Source organism: Canis lupus, chromosome 30 (genome assembly GCF_003254725.2).
Source record: "Canis lupus dingo isolate Sandy chromosome 30, ASM325472v2, whole genome shotgun sequence".
Lineage (NCBI taxonomy): Eukaryota > Metazoa > Chordata > Mammalia > Carnivora > Canidae > Canis > Canis lupus.
This window is the reverse complement of record NC_064272.1, coordinates 3300031-3308253: the sequence shown is the minus strand read 5'-3', so window position 1 is coordinate 3308253 and position 8223 is coordinate 3300031. Positions and strand designations below refer to the sequence as shown.

General features: G+C 36.5%; 1 pseudogene; it reads left to right on the top strand.

Annotated features, from left to right (window-relative positions):
* The first annotated feature begins 1482 nt into the window (after positions 1-1482).
* Positions 1483-5788, top strand: LOC112676170 (cytochrome c oxidase subunit 5A, mitochondrial-like; annotated as a pseudogene).
* The last annotated feature ends 2435 nt before the right edge of the window (positions 5789-8223 follow it).

The following is an 8223-nucleotide window of genomic DNA, read 5'->3' as shown; positions in this document are numbered from 1 at the left end:
TTAAAGAAAGTTTCTGGAAAGAAACTTTTCGAATTGGGAATACGAAAAACATCAGTTTATCACTTAAACCTGTTAGTTCTATGATTCAATTTTTAGAGAAAAAAACATCTGGCAATGGAGATTGGAACTGGATGTCATCTCAGCTCCAGTGCACTGAATAGGTAACAATGAACTTCAGGAAGAATTTCATCCATTTCCAACTTGAGAGTAGGATCTGTAAAACTTAGTTACAAACTGGTGAAACCTAAGGGAGAGCGGGAAGTTATGAAATAGCTTGGAGACTAAATAGGTGGAGGATGGTGTCCTCAAAAAATAACAAACTGGTAGAAGTGTGAATTGGAGTAACTGGGTGGGAGTATGACATGTCACGATATTGATCTTAGTTTTGAATGTGCTGGAAATATAGGTGTCCAGAGTTCTTTAAGCTTTTCAATCATATTTTGGAGGAGTTTCACTTAGCCATGTTAGCTAGAATCTGAAGCCCCCGTGTTCTTGATGGAGACCTCCAAAAAAACTTCATTCTTTACCACTCAGTAGTTAAAAAGAATGAGATAAATCTACAGGTAGTGATACAGATTAATGACCTAGATATATTTGGAAAAACAAAGTACACAGCAGTGAATAAGTATGCTCCCCTTGGTGAAAAATAAAAGTGATATATGTTTATATATTCATAAACTCATTCTGGAAAGATACAGAAAAATAGGTAATATGTTGCCTCACAGGAAGGCATCTGGGGAACAGGGGGTCTAAAGAAGCAGAGAGACTAATTTTATTCCTTGCTCTGAAAACCACATTTTTCTGATATGTATATAGTCACTTATTCCAGCTTTCTTTTGACCAGTATTTGCATAGTTATATATCTTTTTTGCATCCTTTGACTTTTAATTTGTCTGTGACTTCATATTTATACAGTGTTTCTTCTTATAAACAGGGTAGTTGGGTCTTGTTTTTTGGTTGAATCTTTCAACCTGCATTTTGAGTGTTTGGACATGAACATTCAATGTGATTATTGATATTGCTAGATTTAAATCTACCAGCTTGTTTTCTGTCTTTTTTTTTTTTCTTTGCCTTTTCCTCTCTTTTATCTTTGCCTTCTTTTGGACTGAGTTGTTTTTTTGTTTTTGTTTTTTTTTTTTAAGATTCTATTTATTTAAGAGAGACAGAGAGAGAGAGAACAAACAGGGGGAGTGGTAGGGGATGAAGGAAAAGTAGACTCTCCGCTGAACAGGGAGCCAGACACAGGGCTCAATCCCAGGACCCTAGATCATGACCTGAACTGAAGGCAGACACTTAACTGAGTGAGCCACCCAGGCACCCCTGGACTGAATATTTTTTTGTAGCAATCCATATTCATTCTTTTATGGTTTATTAGCTATAAATCCTTGTTCTATATTTGTAGTATTTGCTAGGAGTTTGCATGTGATAGATACTGGGACCAGTACATTTATATATACTTCATCTTTATTCTATAAGGTAAGCATGGTTATCTCTATTTTACAGATGAAGAAAGAACACCTTGCCAAAATTACAAATGACTATCTCAGAACCAGAATTCAAACTCAGGTATGCCCAACTCCAGAACATACTTTTAGGAAAACAATGGAATAGGTTTTCAAACTTTGATATAGTCAGAAGTCCACAAAAAGGACATAGGCTAAAAACTGAGTTGGATTATGTTTTAAATTGTTGAATATACACATGGAGACTGTAAAGGGATAAAGAGTCTACCTGTAAAGGGTTGTCAGAATTTGGAAATAAAATCAACATTACGGTACCATTATCTTTCTCTACAAAATTGAATATAGTAAAACAGAACAATGAAGAAATAGCTATCTGCAGAAGTAAAATCTTACCCTTAAGGCAAAGTTTTAAAATATGTTGCTGATAATATTAATGATTAATGCAAATTTTCTTTCAGACATTATAGCTGACTAGTGCCTGAAATCAATACAGTATTTGGAAATGTAAATGCAACTAAAGATGGTTTTGGAGGCTTTAGCTCCTCTAAAATGTCTAATAAGATCCTCAAACTCACAACTTAAATAAGAGTATGCTTACCATACAAATGCAGATTTAAGACAAGTCCTCTTGTCTTTTAAATGACTCTTAAAATGTCTTGGATATAGAATTCCAGAACCCCCATTGTTTGGGAAGAAGAATGAAAGAAAAGGATGTCCCACCAACGGCTACAGTCTCCTTCAAAGTTTAATTCCTATAGTATATATACATATACTTATTTTGAGAAAGTGAATTAATAGAATGTCATTTATCGAATAATAAAATCTGGCTCTACCTTACCAATAACTTACTGACAATTTAAGACATTAATTTCATATAAAATTTTTAACCAATTTTAAGTGAATAGTTTGATGAATTTTGGTAATTGCTTACTATCATATAACTACTGCTATTAGCAATATGTAGAACAGCACCTTCATTCTAAAGTTTCCTCAAGGTCTTTCCTCATCCCTGACCCCAGGCAACACTGATCCCCATTCCATCACTGGTAGCTTTGCCTTTTCTAGAATTCCATATAAACAAAATCATACTTAATGCAGTCTTGTGTTTGACTTCTTTCACTTAGCATGCTTTTAAAATTCATCCATGTTGTCGTGTACATTTCTGAGCAGTATTCCATGATATAAATATACCATTTGTTTATCCACTCACCTGTAATGGAGATTTGGGTTCCTTTGGTTTTCAGCTATTATAAATAATGCTGTTGTGAATATTCACGTACACATTTTTTTTTTACGTGGAAATATGTATTTATTTCTCTGGAGTAAATACCTAGGACTGGAATTGCTGGGTCATAAGGTACAGTGTGTTTAACTTTATAGGGTGCTGTCAAACTGTTTTACAGAGAGGCTGTGCCATTTCTGCACTCCTACTAACAATGTATTAAAGTTTTAGTTGATTCATATCCTCGTCAACACTTAGTATTGCCAGTCTTTGTAACATTAGTTATTTTTGTGAGTATGTATTGGTATCTCATTGTAGTTTTCATTTATCAAGCAATGTTCCAATGAAAGAGTATTTCTAATTTGTGTTTTCCTGTTGGCAAAAGAATCAGCTCACTCATACCCATTCTGGTTTATTAGTGTGTGTGAAGGTGTATAGCTTCATACGTAGCTACATATGAATGCAGTTTCATGTAGCTTCCATCAGTTCCCTACAATCTGATCTTCACTGGATGAATAGCAAAGTTGATTTTGGGAATCTCTACAGCTGAAGAGTAGATTCTATACTTTTCTGTAACTTCATTGTAGAATTGGCTACCTATAAGACTTACCCTGAAGCAATCAGGTATCCTGCCTCTCTTCCCTCCTTCCATTCTACCTATCAACTGTTCATCCATCATCAGTAACTCTATTTACAAAAATATGTTAATTTTAGAAAATGAAATAATATAGAAAGGTATATATAGGAAAGCAAAAAAAAAAAAAAAAAGATTCAATTTTAACACCCAAAGACTACCACTACCACGTTGATGATTCTTTTCCAGATTTCTCTTTATGTAAAATAAAAATAGATTCTATGATTATGATGGTCTCTTTAATTTAACCCTTACAACAACAATGTGGGGTAGGTCATATTTTAATCCCATTTTACAGATAACAAAACTAAAAAAAGAAAGTTTCAGTAAACTGCCTCAAATTACAAAGTTTAAGTAAATAGCAGTTCTGACATTCAAACTGAGGGAGTCTGACTCCAGAGTGCAAGTACTTAACTGTACTGTCTCCACATATATGCCTATGTATATGTATATGTATATATATGTATGTATTTTTGTATGTGAATGCTATCATATTTTATCCCATGCTAATATTTACATAGTAACAAATATGCATACACATCACCCTTATAATGACATGAATAATCTTCTACCGTGTAGGTATACTATAGTAACATTTACCATGGCACATTTATTTAACCAATCTCCTAATTATTGATATTCATTTTGTTTTCTTTTTTTAAAAAAGATTTTATTTATTTTAGGGAGACAGCAAGTACAGCTGGAGGGGCAGAGGGATATGGGGAGAGAATCTCAAGCAGACTCTGCACGGCGATGCGGGACTCAATCTCACAACCCAGAGATCACAACCTAAGCTGAAACCAAGAGTCAAATGCTCAACCGACTATGCCACCCTTTACTATTTTTAATGCCATAAACAGCATCACAAGGAACATTTTAGTATATACACCTCTGTATTATTGTCCAATTTCTTCCTTAAGATAAATTCCTAGAGATGGGAATGCTTAGAGTGTATGCACATTAAAGATTTAATGCATAATGTATAGTCCCACATTGCCCGCTTAACAGCTGTACTTACTTTTCCTGCACTGAGCATGAAACTGTTCCTTTCCCCTTGTGCTTGCCAACGTTTGTATCTATCTTCCTCAGTTTTTCTTTTTTTTTTTTTTAAATCTTTGCTAACCTGAAAGTTAAGAAATTATATTACATGGTTATTTTATTTCATTCTTTAATAATGGGGCTAAATATTTAGTCTTTTTAAATATATAAGTAATGCACATATATTCATCTAAGTCAAACAATACAGACGTCAATGAAGTGAAAAGTAGAAGTCCCATCTCCTGTTTTTTTCATCAGAATTTGTATCGTTGTAACAGTTTGGCATATAACTTTGTAGAGGCTTTTATATCTACTTACACATTTATATATAATGTGTATATATGTATATGCATATGTATGTATGTTTAATTTACCTTCAGTGCAAATAGAAACATCTGCAATTTGCTTTTTATGCTGAAAATATATCTAAAGAAGGTTTCGTATTTCTTTAATTGTTACACAGTATTTCAGTGTGTGGAGGACCATAATTTATCCTGTTCTGACACCCGGCTTCCCTTCAGCCTCGCACTGCGCGCCACCACTGCCGCCGCGCTGCAGCCACAGGCGCCGCCGCCCGCGCCAGCCCGCGAGGCCTCGGGTACCCAGCCCCGGCCAGGCCCTGCCGCCGCTGTCCAGTCAGTTCGCTGCTACTCCCGTGGGTCACACGAGACAGAGGAGGAGTTTGATGCTCGCTGGGTGACATACTTCAACAAGCCAGATATTGATGCCTGGGAATTGCGTAAAGGGATGAACACACTTGTTGGCTATGATCTGGTTCCAGAACCCAAAATCATTGATGCTGCTTTACCGCACGCAGACAGTTAGTTACGTGATTTTGCTAGTGCAGTTCGCATCCTAGAGGTTGTGGGTTTTGTTTGTTTGTTTGTTTATTCATGAGAGACACACACACAGATAGATAGATAATAGATAGATAGATAGATAGATAGATAGATAGATAGATAGATAGATAGAGAGAGAGAGAGAGAAAAGGCAGAGACACAGGCAGAGGGAGAAGCAGGCTCCACGCAGGGAGCCCGATGCGGGACTCAATCCTGGGTCACTATGATCACATCCTGGGCTGAAGGCGGCGCTAAACCGCTGAGCCACCGGGCTGCCCCCGCATCCCAGAGGTTGTTAAGGACAAAGCAGGACCTCGTAAGGAAATCTACCCCTATGTCATCCAGGAACTTAGACCAACTTTAAACGAACTGGGAATCTCCACTCCAGAGGAACTGGACCTTGACAAAGTGTAAACCCCATGGATGGGCTTCTCAAGGATTTATTCATAATGCTACTTGATTGTAAATAATCACCTGGAAATACTGATGATAACATATTACCTTATTTGAACAAGTTTTCCTTTATTGAGTACCAAACCATGTAATGGTAATTTGGACTTTAATAAAAGGGAAGTGAGTTTGAACTGGAAAAAAAAAATGAATCCTGTTCTGTTGATGAAATTTAAGTTAAATATATTATATTTTATATTTATATTTTTTATAAATATATATATTTAAAGATTTATTTATTCATGAGAGACAGAGAGAGAGAGTCAGAGACATAGGCAGAGGCAGAAGCAGGCTCCATTGCAGGGAGCCTGATGTGGGATTTGGTCCCAAATCCTGGGATCACGCCCTGAGCTACCAGGCATCTTTAATATATATTTTTATATAATATATAAAAAATAATAAAATATAAATATATATGTATATATATTTAGTTCCTACTACAATTCCAGGACTGTTCTATATATGAATAATACAAAGTCCCTGTCCTGATAAGATTTCCATTTTGCAAATGTTTCAGTGCATATTCTTGTACATTTTTACACATATATCAGACAAAAATATTTCTGTAACAAATTATATAAGAATTAAACATTTTTAAAAAAGATATTTCATTTATTTATTCATGAGAGAGCCAGAGAGAGAGAGAGAGAGAGAGGCAGAGACACAGGCAGAGGGAGAAGCAGGCTCCATGCAGGGAGCCTGACATGGGACTCGATCCCGGGTCTCCAGGATCACGCCCTGGGATGAAGGTGGTGCCAAACCACTGAGCCACCTGGGCTGCCCAAGAATTTAAAATTTTGATAAATAAACATAATAGGCCATGAATTAATGCTAGTTGAATAAAGGAATAAAGATTGCTCTCTAAAGCTAAATTATAAAATTAATAATTAGCAGATATTTTATTTGGGGTGCAAAGTGATTACAATTTTAAAAATTAGTTTCTAACATTAAAGGAAAGGGGTTAATTGGGGTGCCTGGGTGGCTCAGTCGTCAGGTAAGTGTCTGACTTTGGCTTAGGTCATAATCTCAGGGTCTGGGGATAAGGACTATGATGGGCTCTGCACTCAGCAGGGAGTCTGCTTCTCTCTCTGCCCCTTCCCCCACTTGTGTGGATACTCTCTCTCTCTCTCAAATAATTTTTTTTTTTTAAGGAGTTAGCTAAAATGAAGACTTTTGTCAGCTCTTGGAAAATCAGAAGGTCTGGTAACATTGGGTCCACATTTGTTCAGGGCAGCTGGAGCCAAGTGAAGAGTGAGGAGTGGTTTGCCATGGTCCTCACCATCCTGTACCATCTTATACCACCAACCTCTACTGGAACAAGTGAGGAATGAGCAGTGGTTTGCCACGGTCCTCACCATCCTGTACTGTTTTATATGGCCACTTTACTCATTTATATTACCTGCCTGACTCCTATAGCTTTTGAACATGATGTTATCAATTATGAATAAAAAAGGTATGTAAAAGACACAGAATGACTCTCAGGCCTGCAATCTTTAACAATGACCTCATACAATATATTAATTCATTAATACAACAATTTGTGTCTTTCAGAAAAAGGGTTGGTCAGCTTGGAAGCATAGGAAAAGTAGATTCGGCAGGTGAATCATGACATTGTCCTTCCAAACATATTGGAAATAGGATATTTTAGCCAAATACCCAGCTGACTATTTTGGTGGCCAATACAGTATAGAAGTTAAGGGCATAGACTTCAGAGCTAGACTGCCTGGGTTTGAAATCTGGTTCTGCCACTTACTCCCTGTAGGACTTTGGGCAGTGCTATGGATTGATGTTGAAGACCTAAAACTCAATGTGATGGTATATAGAGGTAGGAGCCTTTAGGAGGTAAGTAGGTCATGACATTGAGCCCTCATTAATGGGATTAGTATTTATAAGAAGAGACTCTTTCTACCCTATAAGGATGCAGCAGTCTGCAAACCAGGAAGAGAGCTCTCACCAGAACCTGACCAACATGGCATTCTGAGCTTGGACTTCCCAGCCTCCAGAACTGTAAGAAATAAAGGTCTGTTGTTTAAGCCACTGGGTTATGGTATTGTTTTTTAAAGCAGCCCAAACTGACTAAGATAAGCAGGTTGTTTAACATCTTTCTACTCAGTTTCCTCAACTATAAATGGGAATTAAATGTGTCTTACTTCATTGGTTTGCTGTGATATTTAAATGAATCACTATACATAAAACACAAGAGAGCCTATCCCATATAAGTTGCCATTACTAATATAGATGGATCAGATACTCATATAATGATGCCCTTACATTTAAGCTCCAAATATTACCTAATTCTTTTTTTTTTTTTTTTTTTTTCCCGTAAATTCTTATCAAGTAACCTTCTGATGGCTTCCTATATACTCTTGACTTCGGGGAGATGTATTGGCTTAAGACATGAATTCTCTCAAGGACTCTGAGAATAACTACCTGCAGCATTTTTTATTTGATTATCTGAGTCTTTATCAATCAGTGCATCACTGAGATGTGCTGCCAAGGAAGCAGAATTTAGTGACAGCTTGCAACTTTTATTACCAGCAACAGTGTTTGGCTATGGAGAGTTTCTCTTAAGTAAAC